This window comes from Taudactylus pleione, unplaced genomic scaffold (assembly GCF_031769625.1).
Source record: "Taudactylus pleione unplaced genomic scaffold, aTauple2 ptg000156l, whole genome shotgun sequence".
Taxonomy (NCBI): domain Eukaryota; kingdom Metazoa; phylum Chordata; class Amphibia; order Anura; family Myobatrachidae; genus Taudactylus; species Taudactylus pleione.
In genome coordinates, this window is record NW_028284558.1 from 2,982,501 (window position 1) to 3,001,727 (window position 19,227).

A 19,227-nucleotide genomic window follows, 5' to 3' on the forward strand; every position below is an offset into this window, starting at 1 on the left:
GCAAATTCATAAAGTACAGTAAAAGCTTATCTGTATAGGTATGAACCCCAAAACGGCCAGAGGAGATGTCAGGTCCACCAGGAAAACAGCCTCAATACGTTTCATCCATATATTTTGGTTTGGACTTCATCAGGAGGGTATCTACAGCATGCTAATGAGGCTCCTTATATACCATAACCAATTGTCTACTAATTAGTGAGAACTCCCACTAGCCAGAACCGGAAGGAAACTCACTTCTGGTATCACGTGTGAATTTGGTATTATGCCACATGCAATATGGCTGCTGGAACTTGAAATTACAAAACTCCGGGACATGATTTAAGACCTAAAATATTTTGTAAGAACCAGAAGACTTATCTAGTGTTATAATAATTTGGGCCCTTGACAGAATATGTACATATGGATACATTGAGTGCTTGTACGTCCCTCCTAACATTATTATTTTCTTACTTAATGACCTTTTCCAAGAGACCCACTGGTGATAATGATGATGATGATGATGATGATGATGAGTCAACTCATCGAACCAGAGTGAAACAACATTATGACATCTGGCCAGGCTTAAATGAATTACCCATAATTATTGACACCTCTACCTTAACTCAATCTGATACAGTAAGCATCGGTAGAATGATGGAAGAATATTTTAATGACAATGTACAAATTAGCATGTCACACAGTCCTTTTTGAATACTGGGAGGAAAAAAAGATAATTTGAAGCCACTTATACAAACTAATTTTGTTTCACTTAAGCTGCTCACCCTCCAGTGAGTACTTAGGAAAGAGTACTTAGCACAGCCAGGAAACTAGTGAGTGATCGGCAAATGTGCAAAAACTGAAGTTTATAAAAATTAACTTCAAAATTTATGAGGAAGACCTTTGCCGCCAATTACAAAAAAATACAGAGACTTCTGTAACAGTTTATTCCAGTGTGGATAAGCTAATATTGTGTGATGATGTTATCAACACTGATGAGGGTGAGGATGATAATGATATCTTTCAACTGTAATGATGAATAACAACATTGTTAGCCACCTTAAGCCCATTGGTAGCTTGCTTTGTGAGGGCCCAAACAAACCAAGCAATTCAGCCACAAATGTGGCAGTTCCTGTTGTTGAAGTGCTTGTTTTGTTAAACTGTGCATGTCTTTTTTAATTTACAACATAAGGGTGGGCTGGAGGGCCCAAGTACAATTCCATCATGCACCACTTTTCCTTATGGGCTTTGCCAAGATTATGTGTGTCTGACAGGCAATGTATTTACTGTACTTTACTGAGGCATTCATGTTCTTTTGTATCTTGCAATGCCATTCATCACCAGCTTCTCATTCAGGCATATAGGCCGCATTTCCAGTAGCTTCTCCACAGGTACAGATACAGAGTAGTATCATCAAATCCTATCATTAATAATTATCAACTTTGACTAAGTTGTTACCAGTGGCGGATCTAGACTGTTGGTTTAGGGGGGGGGGCAGTTTAATGATAACACTGACTCCTCCTTTTTTCTATCCTGGCACCTCCCCTTTCTGGTCCCAACTCCTCCCCTTGGTGACTCATACTGTGCTGCCTCACACAGCCAGACGTCAACTCAGTGTGCGGCCAGGGACAAACACAGGATTTGTAGGAGGGGGTTTTCCTTGCGTGCGTGTAATGTGTGTGTAGTGTGTGTGTATATTTATTTATATATATATAGTATTGCACATTCATATATTACATAGGACACATACGCACATGCACATATACACACACACATTACATAGGACACATACACACACATATAGTACATAGGACACATACACACACATATATTACATAGGACATACACACACATGCACATACACACACATTACATAGGACACATACACACATATATTACATAGGACACATACACATATTTATTACATAGGACACATACACACACATATATTACATAGGACACATACACACATGCACATACAAACACACATTACATAGGACACATACACACACATTTATTACATAGGACACACGCATACATATATTACATTGGACACATACACATTCTACATATGACGCACACATATTACATAGGAACATACATATATTAGAGATATGCGCCGGCCCCCATGTTCTGGTTTTGGATCTGGATCTCCCTTGGTTTTGGATTTGGAATGGTTTTGCCAAAACCTCACTTCAGTGTTTTGTTTTCGTGTTTTGGTTTTGGATCTGGATTTTTTCTTAAAAAATAAAAAAAACTGATAAAATCACATAAAATGGGCCTTTTTTTGTTCCTACATTATTAATAACCTCAATAACATTTATTTCCACTCATTTTCAGTCAATTTTGACCATCACACAGCTCATAATATTGATTTGTTCATCTTGTTTAGGCCCAAAATTTGCACCAAGATACAGTAGCTGGCTGACTAAGCTAAGCTGCAGCAGTGGGTGGCACAAACACATGGCAGTTCAACTTCAACATGGCACATCAGGAAACACTTTTATTATTCAAGAGAGGCCTGAGGGAGTTGGAGTATGTATGTAGTTGAAGGTAGGGCAGGGACAGGAAGGGTTGATTGGTAGTAAATGTAATTAATTTTTTTGATTCAAAAGACATTTTATGAGGGAGAAGGGGAGGAGGCATTTACAAACAAATGTGATACAGTACATTTACATCAGTCCTTGCCACAGAAGAATCCTTGAGCATGTCTGCTGCTGCTGGGAGTTGATTTTCTCATCCCAGAAGGGGACCAGGAAGAGTGCTTTCCAAAAAAACAAAAAAACAATTGACTTAAATAATGCTTTGCAAATCTTCTAATAAGGCATTTCCCAACCTGTACAGGGACATAAAAAATACATAGTTAGTTAGTGGCCTTCAAACTACCATTGTTCCCACTGTCCACTTAACCATATGAGATATGTGAACAAGCGGAACAGAGCAGCAAATGCAACATTTCAGATATAAGTCTTACTTTGTGTCTTTCTTGGGAATTCTTTCTTGAGCACCATGCCTGCTTTCTGGGAAATTATTTTTTTCATCCCAGAAGGGGACCAGGAAGCGTGCCATCCAAAGATAAATAAACAATTGACTTAAATAATCCTTTGCAAACCTTCTGTTTTGTAATGGAATTTCCCACCCTGTACAGAGTTAGTTAGTGGCCTTCAAATTGCCATTGTTCCCACTGTCCACTTCTTAGATATGTGAATATGTTAGAATGTAGAAGGCCAAAAATTGGGTGGACCACACATGGCTGATTGATCAACCATGGCGACTGGATTAGTGTCATGAGGAAGAGGAGGCTGCAAACTGGGTGTCATATTTTGAGTTGGCCATATGGGGTATGTTGCTGTTAAGGGATCAGGCTGGTTATCAGTGGACACATTATTATAGTTGTTATTTTGGGTTGCCATTTCTTGAAGGGTGTTTACCAACAGACAGAGACTACCTATCTATCAGCTCAGGCATAGACACTTCCTGAGGAACAGAGCTCTGTTCTCTGGAGGGAAGCCAAATAGGTGGGAGCCCCTGTTCCAACATCTGAAGCTCTTATCTCTCCACATCTATTATAGATGAAAAAAAAATGTCATCGGGGACATCTAGCTTCTCTTTCTGTAGCCTGCTCACCCTTTTTGGACTGGAAGTCCAGGATGGATGGTTTGGAAGAAGAAGGCCTAGCAACAGATGGGGATGGTCAATACCAAGACCTGGTCCCCCCCAGTGGGTGTAGTCTGGGAGGTATAGGTTAGCATGCAGGCAGCGGAATAACAAAGGCCTCCATGTTGTCTGTGCTTATTATTCCGTATTTCAATTTGCGATTCAGGTAGGAATAAAGTTGACTACAGAACACAGTGACAGAATCACTGGATGTCTTAGTGCATTCAGGCCAAATACGATCCCTGAATTCCCAGACAGATTCCAGACAGATGAATCCTTTGCTTGTAATAATCTTTGCTAATTCCTGGCAAATGTGGGTGTTATAGCCAGACACTTTGAAGGCTGTAACTTTGAACTGCTTTATAGAAAACATGTGAATGAAACCTTTCCACACTGCAGAACATGATGGAGAAATCCCTTGAAGTTCAGCACCTAGAGCAAGGGTCTTCAACCTTGGCCCTCCAGCTGCTGTGGAACTACACATCCCAGCATGCACTGCCACCTTTTTGATATAACAGCATGCTAAAACTATGGCAGTGCATGCTGGGATGTGTAGTTCCACAGCAGCTGGAGGGCCAAGGTTGAAGATCCCTGACCGAGGCATCTCCTGACTTTTGTTTACATTTTTGAATAGAACAGTTTTAGAATTTAGGATGTCTACTCTATATAAGTTTGTAAATAAATATAGGCTTTAGTTTTTTAGAGCATATAACTTTATAAACTGTTAGGATAACATTTCTGCTATGTTTAAGATTAAAAAAACAACTTTTTGTAACCCAATAACTTAAAAAAAAGTTTTTATTGCAATATTCATGCAGCCCCTTGACAGCAGCACAGCACCCCTGCGCACCTACGCCGATGACAGTGACAGCCAGGTGTGGCTGACACGCACACAATAAAAAATGTTTATTTATTTATTATTTTGGGCAGCAGCCCCTCAACAGACAGGAGCACAGGCTTTAGTTTTTAGAGCATATAACTTTATAAGCTGTTAGGATAACATTTCTGCTATGTTTAAGATTAAAAAAAACAACTTTTTGTAACCCAATAACTTAAAAAAAAAGTTTTCATTGCAATATTCATGCAGCCCCTTGACAGACAGCAGCACAGCACCCCTGCGCACCTATGCTGATGACAGTGACAGCCGGGTGTGGCTGACACGCACACAAAAAAAAATTGACAAAAAAAACAATATATTTTTATTTTTTTTCAGCTCCAGAACTTGGGCCCAGAGCACAGATGGACACAGAAGTGACAGCTCCAGCCCAGAATGGATCAGCACCAGCCCAGTACACAGCAGACAGCACCAGCACCTCTCCCAGCCCTACACTACCCACCCTCCCTGTTCAGTCTCCACAGCCGGAGTGAAATGGTGTCCGTCGCGTGGTCCCTTATATACTATATTGATCATAGAGATGAAAGCTCGTGAACCACGAGATTTCAGACTCTATAGTTTTGCCTCGGTTTGAGATCTGAGTCAGGCGGGAAAAATCGAGCCTGCTTGGATCTGACTCAGATCTGCTAAATTCGGTTGGGTTCGCATCTCAGAGATCTGAACCTGCTCATCTCTAATATATATATATATATATATATATATATATATATACATACTCACAGACACACTTTCACTTACTATTCTGAGATGCTGCAGCAGGTTGTTGATGGGGGCGATGCCGGCCAGTTCCATCATTAGGCTCCGCCCCTGCAGCATAATCCCACGATTTGCAGGTCTGGGGGAGTGGGTGATACCAAAATGATGCAGTTCTTATAAATGCTAATCATTTTGGCTCTGCCCCCTCCCCATAGACCTGCGAATCGTGGCATAATGCTGCAAGAGGGTGGGGCTATGAACGTGGGTACATTTTTTATTTTTTTTTCAGGGGTGGGGGATTGAGTACTGCCAGCACTAAATACAAGGGGCAGGGCAGAGGAAGGAGCTGCTGCTCCTCTGATATTGTTGTGTCCTAGTCAGGAGGACTGGAGTGCTGTGCATATCTGTATGCATTGCCCCGACACAGGAGCAGGAGGGAGAGGAGCAGAGAGAGGCAAGAAACACTAGGGGGGATTGCTCCAATCACCCCCCCTGGATCTGCCACTGGTTGTTACCCTGCCTTGAATCATGAGGCCTGTGATTTGCTGTTTGGATTTAGTTTCCACATTAAAAATTTAATTTCTCTTTCTCTTTTGGAAGCTTTTTTTTTAATAGCGTTTTCCATGTCCCCGATTTGTTTTTTTTATATTTATATTAGTACTGCAATCACTCAATCAATCCTTTACCTGGCTTTCACTAAATAATCCACTTATATACTTCGCTTCCATTTACCTATGCTGGCCTTGGGCCTCTGATCTAGTTCTTGATTAATGAAGAACTATAGCATCATATAGTTTATATTAAACTGCCATCCTGTCTACCACTGCAGTGCAAGTATGTTTCATAGATGTGCTTTTTTATTTTTTTAAACTGCCATACATTTGTGCCGCTGCTCTGTCGCTTACTTTAGCCAGCTTGCTGCAGCCTTTGGCCAATATGGGTGAAAACAATATTGTGAGCAGTGAGGTGGTCAAAATTGATTATTAAATGCCTGGAAATTAACATTATTGATGTTAATAATACTGTAGGAACAAAAACAGGCCCACATTACATTATTTTAACTGTTTTATCAATTTTAAAGAAATCCAAAACTGAAACAGAACTAAAACACTAGACGGTGGTTTTGCCAAAAACAAAACAAAGACCTTTGAGGGCAGTTTTGTCAACAAAAACACGGGGCTCCATGCACATCTCTAGTTTTAAGTCATTCAGGTATGCAGCTGGCGGTATGCAGCCGGTCCAATGGCAGTTTCAGTGTAAAGCAAGCATCTTTTATTAGGGCTCCTGGCTAAAAGATCATGCAAAAAATCAAGTATTATATAGGCATTATATAGATTCATTGGTTGATTGGGCCCCAAACAACCAATAAAACAACCACAACTGCATGTACTTACCTGAAAATTTGTTACTCCTGGAGCCTGTTTGTTGTGATAAACAACAACAATATTGTAGTTTGTTACCTCTGGAGCCAGTTTGTTGTTATTTTTTTCTATTGAGTACGTGTGGGTGTCCATCAATGGACCCCTAGGTCATCTAAATTAGTGTACAATAAATTCCATTATAGATAAATGCACAAGTCATGGTCTTTTTTATAGAGAAAACCCTACTGGGAAGTGACAGCATAAGGAAAAGAATGTCCCAATGACTGGATAGTGAGCAGTGAAAAAGAGCTGCTATTAGGGAGGAAAGATGAAAGGTCAAAATTGAATTAACGTGAATTATAATTTGTAACCTCCCTTTTCCATTCTTAACAAAATCACTCTGCAGACAAAGGATAGGAAACATTCAGGACTTCTGTATTGCACTTGCTAAGATGATGAATCTTTAACATACATTTTATATATTATTAAATACTTTTTTACCAACATTATTTTGTATGGATATCCAATAATTAATTAACAAAACCAAAGGAGGTAGTCGGCCAATCCAAATTTGTCCATAGGAGATCAAACGGGAAATGTCACTGGATTATAGAGAGCACAATAGTCTGGCAATGATGCCAGTGATGCAAACGTGCATCTGACCATCCATGCCACCCATCTCTCAAAACCCTCGCTAGTTTACAAATACCAAAGGAGCACTAGGCATACTGTATGACGTGGGAGGTCTAGTATAGAGGCATCTTATCTCATATGAGAACTGTGACAGACACACTGAAGAGAAGTGCATTTCACACCACACTTTTTCAAGGGGCCACAAGATACTCAGACCCTAGTCAAATGGATCCATTTCTCAACTGTAGACCAAGCTTGGGGAAGATATTTTAGCGTTTGATAAGAAATCACATTTAACACTATGCATTAAAAAGTATGTAAGTAGCAACAGCCAGGAAGTATTTATGAAAGTCTGATCATTTTAAATTATATTGGGAATTCATTAGAATGATAGACTGTAGACTGCTCAGACATGGATGGATAGTAATGCTGGTGTCAACATCATCACCACCATATATCTTTACACTAGAATACGAGTAACCACAAAAGTTATGCCTTCCAAAAAGTATACTTTGTGATATGTCCATGTCTAATTAGATCATATCTCTAGGGGGTTTGCTATGTTTACACGTACATGTCCTTACTGTACTCAGCTAATGCCAACCCTCGTTTCTCCTTTACAGATCCAATAGACCACTGGTCTTAGATACACTGACATATAGATATGTATAGATATGGATACATTTTGGCATACATGTGCAATATGGAATGCGTAGATCTATGCCAAATTGATACATGTCCATCTCTAAATAAAGACAAAATCCAATTATAGGGAGTAAAAAAAAAAACAACCATGAAAGAGAGATATGTAAATGGACAGCAACACGGCAGGTAATGTTCAATTTGGATACATGAAAGGCATCTTACAACCGAAATAGGACATTGACAAATAAGGATCTATTTATACTTACTGTACATCATTGACTTGGCATAAGTACTGGCAAGTACAATAAGATAGATAACATTTTCTATGAAAAGGAGTGTAGCCTTAAGGTGAATCCTCCATTTGCCTATGCAGTTATTTTTGGCACTGATACACAAAAAAAAGATACTAGTGAGAAATATTGCAGAGAAGATAAAGTAAATGAATAAATGTTCATTTATATTGAAAGATAAGAAAGGGGTAAATGATCATATATGTACCCAATCATACAGTACATACATTAATAATCCCCCTGAGAATATGTTAAGAATTAGGCCTTTAAAGAAGACATCGGATTACTTTTTACAGTTAAAGAACCCTTTTGTTCACGTAAAACTATTTATAACTTTACTAGAAGTCAATGTAGGTACAATAGATCAAGAATTTACTGTTACTATTACTACTAATAATCACGCATTGTGTTAATCCAGGAAGTAGTGAAATTTACTGAATAGAGTTGGAATGGAATTAAGAAAGAAATAGGATTAGGGGTTGATTTGCCTTTATCTAGATTATTTAGGAATTGTGAGGATTAAGGGTCGATAGAGATGATCTATGTCTAATAGGAGCAAGGGTTTTGTCATCTGTTGTCTTGAAAACAGTTTTGCACATTCCCACAGTTTCATATATTTCCATAGAGGCTACATGCAGTCTCTAAATATATATTTCAGTGGATCATATACTCTCACTATATTATCTCTCCAGCAGTGACAGTGGGAAATGCACCCTGTGGGTGAATAGGGGCCTGTAGCTATTCCCCTTAAGATATGTCTGTCACTAAGGGGTATATTTATTAAAGGTCTATTTTAAATCATTTGAATGAATCTAATTGATCTAAATCAATATTGTGTTTTTACTAACACTTAAAAAAAAAATCAAAAATTGTCTGTTAGTAAATGTGTGATCTAGTCTCAGAAGCACAACATTGATTTAGATTGATTTAAAATCGGTCAAAATCGATTAAAATCAACAGTTAGTAAATATACTCCTGAGTCTTTGTGAGTCTCCAAAATACTACGGTCCCTCATCAGGCTTGACACAAGACACTATCTCACGTGACAGAAGTTGGTAATCGCTATAATTAAGATTCCTGAGTTTTTCCCTTTAGAACACACACAAGTCTCATAGCATGCACCCACAATCTCGGATTCCAACTCACATAGATCAAGTCATCAATGAAAATCATGGTAACACACATCATTGCTTATGCTTAACAATGTCATACAAAATGAAACACAAACTATAAGTTCACATGTGGCTTTATGCTTAAAAATGACAACACTGCTGGCAGTTAACTAAATAACAAGGTTGGGGACATTGATGAAAAGGATGGAGTGAATGACCATGTACAATTCTCCCCCAAATTCATTGCCATGAATTTACTCATAATTTTGATGTTACCTGGGTAGATATAAAATAACCCGCTATAATTATTACTCTCGGAAGCTGACTCTAAAGTGTCAATCACCTGGGGTCTGTGATTTAATGCCTTTCCCTCCTGTTTGTATGACAACTGTGTTTTGATGGTTCAATTTTTCGTGAATAATGGTTTAGACATTGGTGATGGTTCCACTTTAAGGAATGACCAAAGTTTGTGCCAAAAGAGTGCCCTTTTAATTATTCTGACGTGATATACACAAGGAGGCTTCCTTTTTTTCATTTGCAAAACGTTTAATAGGCCATGCTGGATAATTGTAAAGTAATACTAATTTAATGTCTTAAATTGTTTAATGAAGAATAAAACTGCAACTACAAAAAAAAACATATTCTGTGAAAAATACAATCATTTTGGTAATTAAAACAGTAGGTGTGATTTTTTTTTTATACAGCCCTTGCAAGCTCGCTTACGTGGATGAACACGATGAAGGAGAATCATGCGAGGAATTTGATGTCAAAAGTGCCCTATTGTAATAAGCCATCTGTTATAATTACAGCCTGTCAAAGCACATTGTATAATGGATCACACAACAAATGTATCATATGGACAAGCCTAAAGTATTACAGAGTATGTGGGTGTGCCAAATGCATTTATAACAATAATAATATGCTGATATTGTAAACAGCATTTGTTTACAGTAGATGATGGAGAAAACACTAAATACATACAGTAATTAAAGGCAGCATCTTTCATATGCCTGTAATCTTAAAGTGGAACATAATGGAGGTTTTAGTGGTGAGAGCTGGAATGGATGTATAGGCATCCCAAAAGTATGTAGAGAGCAAGTTAAGGTTCACCCTCGGTCCCTGATTTACTGGTCTATTTACTAAAGGGAGAAAATGCATTTTAGACAGTGCTTCTCCCTATTTGTAAAAGCCCACAGGGCTGAGATAGCAATCACCACTGTTGAGCATGGGGAAGTCTATTTAACAAGAATATCAGTGGTACATCTCAGGATGGGGATAGTACAGGAAAAACATTTTTTAAAGAACACATTGGTTCCAAAGATAAATATATTTTTTATTATTTATCTTAACTAATTTTTTCAGTTTTTTACTATTTATTTTATTATTATTCTTCAAATCAGATTGTTTACTAAATCCTGATTGCCAAAAATTTAATCTGGTGATAATTATATGGGATTGCCAACTACCAAAGACATATCAATAAGACTCATTCTGTGGGTCAGTGGGGAGACTGGCATGTAGGGAGATGAGAATGGCATGTAGGGAGATGAGAATGGCATGTGGGGTAGTCTGAGTGGTGTTCTATGTGTAGGCATGTGAGAAGGTCAGAGTGGCATGTGGGGTGGTCTGTGGAGGTGTGTCCGCAGGTCATAATGGCATGTGGTGATGTCAGAATGGCATGTGGGTTTATCTTAGTGGCATCTGGTGGTACATTATGTGGAAAGGTCAGAGTGGCATGTGTTGTGATCATAGTGTTATGTATAGGTATTTGGAAGATCACAGTGGCATGTGGGGTGGTCTGAGGGCCTGATTCAGCAAGGAACGCAAAGGAGAGAACGCACACACCCGTCCGCTGCGAGAATATGCTAATCAATGCATACGCACAGAGACAACAGCACAAGATGCAGACGTTCAGCCCTATATTAAGCCGCCCATCTCCCTTTACTCAAAGCCTGATCAGTAAACATCGGTAACATCGAGAACCATCGATCACAATTGCATAATAGTGGTTGACCAGACCTCGCGCAGGATCTTGGCAACTTCCTGTGTGCACGGAGTCTCATCACTGCATCTGTCACCACCCTGGCTTAATTATGGACGCCACCAAAACGGCATCCTAACACACAGGCACGTCTGCGTTCACCCGACCACCTCCTGTCACCAGCCACAAATGGCACTTCCTGTCAATCAATATCGGAAGGGGTCTGCATGCACACTGCGTATAGTCTGCATACACTTACCTGATCACACTGGCTAGTTCGCACTCGTGCAGTGCGATGCATACGCATGCGCAGTACAAAAACATTGGCCAAGTGCGTGCATTCTCTCCTTTGTGTTGCTTGCTGGATCAGGCCCTGAGTCCTATGTAGTGGCATGATGGGATGTCAGAGTGGCATCTGGAGAGGTGTGAGTGTTATGCAGAAGCATATGGGGAGGTTAGAGTGGCATGACGGAAGGCCTGAATGGAATGTGCAGGTATATGGGGATGACAGCGTGTTAAATAAATTAATTAAACCTTCAATTTAATATTTCCAAATATATACTGGTGTGATAAAAATAAAATAATGCTGCTTAAGACCTTAACAATGCTAATCATCAAACCCCTACTAAATGGATATGAATGGGTGCTCAAACAAACAGATATAATATACTCTTTAGGACAATACTGTATAGAGTGTCAGAAGCATGACAGGTATAGTCTCTTGATAAAACTGTAATTAGAAATGTAGTGTGCAGAGACAGGTAGTAGATGACCATATCAAAGTTCCTGTACTGCCGGTCTCAGCCTGCAGGAGATAATGTTACTGGAGTGCTGCACAGTACTGATAGATGGATACACCACTGTATAGTGGGACACCTGCTGGAATGGGTGTGAAGTGCAGAAGAGCCCAAATGGTAGATGCTTGGGATGAGTCTGGACTGAATGGATGCAGACAGCACTTATATGAAGGTATCTGGTGTTAGAGTCAATATGCACTAGAATGCAGGACACTGGAAGCTGAGTCAGCTGCAGATGAACTTTGTAAATGCAGGACACTGGAATCAGAGGGCCTGATTCACTACCGTACGCAACTGTGATTACGCACCCAATCTGCCGATGGTTCCACACTGCGCATGCATACTCATCACAGTGCGCTTGCGCGAACCGACTGATTCGATGGGGACTGTGATCGCAGTGACTACACAGACCCATCGCAGAGTAAGTGACAGGAAGTGACGTTTGTCTGAGGTAAAGTGGGGAGGGTGGTCGGCCGAACGCAGGCATGCCAGCGCGAATGCACGCCATTGCAGGGGTGTTCATAAATTATCCACTGTGATGTCATACGTAGTCTGAGGTCTCATAGCGTGCGTGGAAGTTAGCAATTCCTGAGTAAGGTCAGGGCTTGTGCAATGTGTGTCAGGCTGCGATGGTACTCAATTGTACCGATGCTTTTGCAGTCTTGCTAACCATTACAGATGTGTGCTAAGTAAAGTGGGCGTGCTTGTGCAGTGCTGCGATGGGATAGCGATCTCAATGAATTAGCATACTATCGCAGTTGAACAGCGTGCGTAATCGCAAATTCATACGCAATTGCGTACGGTAGTGAATCAGGCCCAGAGCCAAATGTAGATGCACTTTGTAGTGTAGGACACTGGAAGCTTAGTCAAATGCAGATACTGGAACAGATGAACACGTAAAACTCCTGCCAACTATCTTTTTTTCTACCACACCCTTACTGGTTTTGAGAGGGGTTATACCCTGCTTATTATATATGTTTTGATTGTGGAGGCAGATTTACAGGGCCGGATTATAGGAGGGGCAAACAGGGTGGTCACTCAGGGGCCCCCAAACCTTGGGGGCCCCCACACAGCCACAAATACCGACTACAACCATTGCCACTCTGGAGTCTGGACTGTCCCTGACCAGTTCCCGGCAGCATAAAACACAGCACAGTGAGCACACCTTCACTGACACTAACGGACCTGACTGGAAGCTCCATCCCCTGGCTGTCATAATGCAGCGATTCGAGGGTGCATGGATAGGTGGCTGGGCCTAATGCTGTGAAGTGCCCGTCCCATCCATCAGAAAGCTGATGCTGCAGCAGCTGAAACAGGTAATGTGTGTGCGCTCTTTCTCTCCTCTCCCTCTTCTGTCCTCACCTCCCTCCCTCTCTCTCTGTCTCTCTTCCTCTATCTTGTGCTCTGTCTCCCTTCCCCATTCCTCTTTCTCACTCCCTCCCCCTCTCTCTCACCCTGTCCCTCCTTCTGCCCCCTCCCTCTCTGTCTTCCTCTCCCCCTCTATCTGTCTATACTATATATATCTCTATCTACCTATATATATATATCCCCACTCAAAATCCTGCGTTTGCCCCTGGCAGTGTATTAGATACTACGGGAGATGTATTATAGCGGCACTTATCTTGCCGCTATAACTCTTCTATAATGCTACTACTCTTCCTACACCAAGACGAAGCTGGAAGCACTAACGATGAGATGTATACACATCTCATCTGCCGGAGCGGGGGAGTGATAGGTCCCTCCTCCAGCAATCCTGGTTGAGCACACAGCGCATCAGCCTAGTGCTGATGTGCTGTGTCTCATTCCTGGCCGGCTCCGGTGGACATACATGGGATCTCATAAGCATCAAGTGCAGCCCCCAGAGCCAGCAGACGCCGCAGCAAGGGACAGTGCTGTCGATATCGATAGCTGCAGCTGATGGAACGGTCAGCGAACTAACCGTTCATACATTGCCCAGCTTATTGGCGCTGCTATCTTGTAGATAGGGGCATAGTTTTTGCGTGAGGGTAAGTAAGGGGTATAGTTGTTGCGTGAGGTATATAAATGCAATTTTATTGATGGGGCCCCCACAACTTAGTTGCCCCGGGGTCCCCACAACCCTTAATCCAGATTTAGTATTAACATTGTTATTAGGTAGTAAATACTGGGTATGATAATGAAGATTAAACAATTTTGATATTGGGAAATTATACTATCCATGTTGCTAGAGAAACCCATATTTTGAAGAAGAGCTCATTTGATAATCTTCTTAATCGTCCTAACAAATCTTTACACCTCACAATCGGAATCCCAGGTTGGAATGTGCTAGTATCAAATGTCAAAACGGTTTAAACTATGGTTTCCAAGTGATTATTAAGAGTTATGTAGATGTATTGCATGACTTTTCTCTGGATAATTTATGGAACTTTATTTTCTTTATACTTGTTAGTATATAAATCACTAAACCTCTTGCAATTTACTGACACAATATTTCCTGTACACTTAAATTGTATATGCTTTAAAAAATAAAGTAAAATACCCCCAAAAATGCAAACAACAACAAACTTGTGATTACACTTTATAAATATTGCTACTACAACTAAACTGACAAGGTCAATTCAACTAAGGACAGATTTAGCTGGACTTGCCCCTAATTCTAAATGAGACTATTAATTGTCACCTACTCGTTCTATTTGTTTTTCCATAAAACTTAACAGGCTGTGAGCTTCTGGGGTCAGGAACCTCTACCATATGTTTCTTCTTTGTCTGTCTATACTTGATTTTATTATTGTTACATTTTTGTTTCACTGAGGTTATGGGCCTAGCAAGTTTAGCACACATTCATCTGGTCAGATGGTCACACACATATCCTTACATTATTTGTGGACCTGCCTGCCTGGGAACCTGCACATATTTATTCACTCAACAGCAGATATCTTATAGCTAGACAAAATAAATGTACAATATCAGTCTCCAGTCAGCCTCCAATAACAAAAGGTATACAAATAAACTTTATTAATATAATTCATAAAATTGTATTAATATGCCCATATACTTGGATTATTTGAAACCATGCACATCCCTTCATTAGAAAGTGCATTTTAATGGCCGGGCTTCTAGTAGGTCAGTCAATCAGATCTAGATATATATCTTTTGTATGCAACTTTCACTAGGTACTAACATAGGCCCTCATTCAGAGCCGTACGCTCTGAGCAGAGCGCACGCTCTGCATGAGGGCCGGGCTCCTTTTTCATGGAGCGTCCTCCTGGACGCTCGTATAGCTGTGGGTCACCACCCACAGGCTATACGAGCGTGCATTTTGATGGCCGCGATGGTCGTGACCATCGCGACCATCGAAATTGCGAGCCGGAGCCTGCGGTTGAGGTTTTCAACCGCAAGCTCCGGAGTGATTTTGGCTCTATCAGAGCCAAAATCACTCCCACTGACATCACTAGTGATGTCAGTGGGCCGGCTTCTGACGGGAGGCGTTCCCGTGGGAACGCCCCCGTCAGGGAGGCACGCCCCCGGCACGCCCACCAAAGGGGGCGTGCTGTCAATCAACATTGACAGCACGCCCCCTTTGATCGGACACAACGAGCGAAGGAAAGTCCTTCGCTCGTCGTGTCTGGCGCATGCGCACGACGGAGCTCCCTCCATCGTGCGCATGCTCAGTGCAGACCATCGACCCACTTGCGAGCGTACAGCCGCTCGCGAGTGGGTCTGAATCAGGCCCATAGTTACATAATTTAAAAATAAAAAATATAAAAAAAAAATCTGATAAACAGCAAGCAAGAGTATATAAATTAATATTTAGTACACAATAAATGTAAATATCCCAAAGTATGACATTTCAACAGCATTTTTTAAGTTAGTAAATTAACTTATTTAATAAAGTCCATTGGCATAAATACATAATAAACAACTATTAAGGTAGTATAAATATATAAAAGAGAATATAATTCCCTAAAGTATATATAAAATTATATTAAAATATTAAAAATAAAAGACTTTGCAATTATCTTAAACAAGTCATTAAATATAAAAATTTTATTAGATAATAAATAAATCAATACATCTCTAAAAATAGGATATAAAATATATCACTAAGTAAATAATTTTATTTTAATTCTAAGATGCACTAGCCAGTATATATTTGTGGAACACTGAATAAATTCTAGAAAATAAGAAAATACAAAGGTTACTCAAAAATGCTTAGATTTTTTTTCAATAGACACTTCACATAAACTCTAATTTAAATAGGGAACATTCTTTCATCCTTTATCGAGATGCATTTGTCTCTCTGTTAGCCATGTTACATTTTTTTAAAGTGTTTGAGTATACTGTGATTTTATACCTTATTTTCAATATCTCTAATATTATGTTACAGTGTTATTTTTAACTGTTTAGTTTGTTAACATATGTCTTTCCATAGTCATACTCGCATATTCACTATTATCAAAATTATTGTGCATGATCTTTATGACAGAACCTTCATATTTGGCAATGACTGCATGGGGGGAATCTTTATGTTTTGCTAACTGCTTGATTTTTTAAAATATTCAGCTTTTTTCACTTACATATGGGTTTAAACTCATCAGGGATCACTTGATGCAATCTAGTGATAATTATTGATTATTTCTGTTCCTTTTTCCTATACATTGCAAATTGAATGAAATGTGTTACAGAAATTCTCCTGCTTGTGGTTATTGTTATTTTTTATAAGTATTTCTGTTCCTTTTAAGACTTTGATCTAAGGAGTTTGATGAATATTCTAATTTCCCTAAACCTTCTCATATAAATTCCTTCTCATTACTTCAATTTAGCCTTATCCTATTTCTTCTAATTTTTGAGTGATATGAAAAAAGAATACTATATTATTATTCTATTTTAAGATGACAGCTATGAATTTGTAAAGTGAATCTGTCATTGTTTTTTTATACTATTTGATTCACATTTGAACTTGTATACTGTATTTTCTTGATGCTTCAATAAAGAAAATATTTAAAAGAATAGTTATTACTATCAACAGAATAATGTAAGCATATGTTTTAATGTTCCTAACAGGTATGTTGAGCATTGGTATTGAGTCAATAAATTCATTCTTAAAATCATTGTTAGTTTGATGTAAATTTTAGATTGAAAGCAGATCAGTTGTGAAATAAGATATCAAAAAAATGTAGCACTCTCCAAATAAGAGTTATATATTTCCAATACCATTGATTGTTTCTAAATAGGTAATTACTATATAAATTAAGTCTACAATAATAGTGCTTTTTACATAGGTAATAATTGGTAATAGGTAATAATTGTGCCTAATACATAGGTAATAGACTTTAATGTAAATGTGGTGGTAAACCTTTTCAGGCAGAATGTTTGTTTGTAGTGATTTAGTGATTTTACTTAAAATGTGCATTATTTAAAAACATTACACTACTTGAAATTATTAAAATATTTTAAAACTGCTCTAGAGTATTTAACCTATGAGTCCAGTGTTTGGATATATATTTGTCAAATATATCTACATATTCTAAAAGTTAAAAGCTGCTGAGTCTGTCCAAGAGATTATTGACCCGTTTGAGAGGTTCTATAGACCTTTTTATTTTTGAAATGAAGATATCAATACTAGGACTTTAATTAAAATTTTTAATCATATTCCTTTTTAAACACAGCTTTATCTTTTCTAACATTTGTAGAACATCAATTTCTTCCACAATTATGGAGTTGGAGCAGAGCTTAATTTTGTATATATGTATTTACATCATTCATGATCCTTATAGCTTTGACAAGAAAATCTTCATGATTCATAAGGGGCACTCACCTTCATCAGCTTATTTAGAAACTACCCTCTAGCTTCATCAGGGCACATCTTTACTGGTGACATAAGTTGTCTTTATACTTATATTTTTGGAAATCTAGACACAATCAAATAAAATATGTATCTGCATTTAAAGCTATTGTTCAGCCTTCATCAATTTCACCATTTACCAATAAAATTAAAGAGTCTTATTTATATATTTTTTTAAATATCTTTTGAGACAATTTGTTTTCATCTAGAAACAAATCAAATTACTTCATTGCCTACTTGGAACAAGCAATTTTTTTATTCAAAAGCTTAACTTTCACATTACTGAATATATACAGACCCAATCAGCTCTTAAGTTTGTAGGATTTCCTCTAGCCCTGGAACCAGTTCTTTGACACTGAATCTGTTCTGATAAAACTAAATCTCATCTGTCTTCAGACTCCAATTTGTGTTGCCTTTTAATTATAATTTAGTAGATGCTTAGTGAGGATTTCTATGCATACTTATGGGTATTATACTTACTAGTATGTACACACCAAGTCCAATAGTGCTAATAATAGTTAATAGGATTTTGCACTTGTGGATACTGTTAGTAGTGCCACAGAGCATCGTTTAGCAATGGCTATCAGCTTAATCCTCACAGATCTATTTATATTCTGGACAGCAGTCCTGGTTGCCAGGGAACATGGACACGTTTGTTAATTTGTCAATCAGGGTTTAAATAGCTTCCTCCTTTTTTCACATATGCCTAGTATTCCTGATTTGCTAGTAGCTGAACTTGTATTCCTGTGTTCTGTTACTCTTTGCTGACTCTGTTTGCCTTTTTGATTCTGCTAACGTCTCTGACACCTTACCTTGACTTGTTCCTGGATTATTAGTTTGACTGCTGCCAGCCTGGAACCAGACTTATCTAATTGTTACTGTTTGTTTGCTGCCAGCCCTGACCCTGCATTCTTTAAACTTTACTATCTACCTGCAGCCATCCCTAACCCAGCATTGTCTAATCATTAAGGTCTATCTGCTGCCGATCCTTACCCAGCATTGTCTATCATTATAGTCTATCTTATACCAGCATAGAAATAAGTATGTATTAACTGCATAGGTATCTGCTGCCAGACCTGTTCCTCACTTGCATCTGTCTTCTACCAGCTGTTCCTTAGTCTCCTGCTAGCATCAACTTTGGGTCTGGTCACTAGTACTCAGTACTTGGGCATCTAGTATAGTATCCTGTCTTTCTTTTTAACCCTGGCAATACCTTGTGGTGTTAAGCACTTATTACTTGGAGTTGAATAGCTGGGAGCATATGAGTAAACGTGTCTGGCTTTAAGGGAAATAGTAATGAGGTTTTATAGAGCAATTTCTAATAATTGAAGAGTCTTAATCGCTTCTTTAACTTGATTGT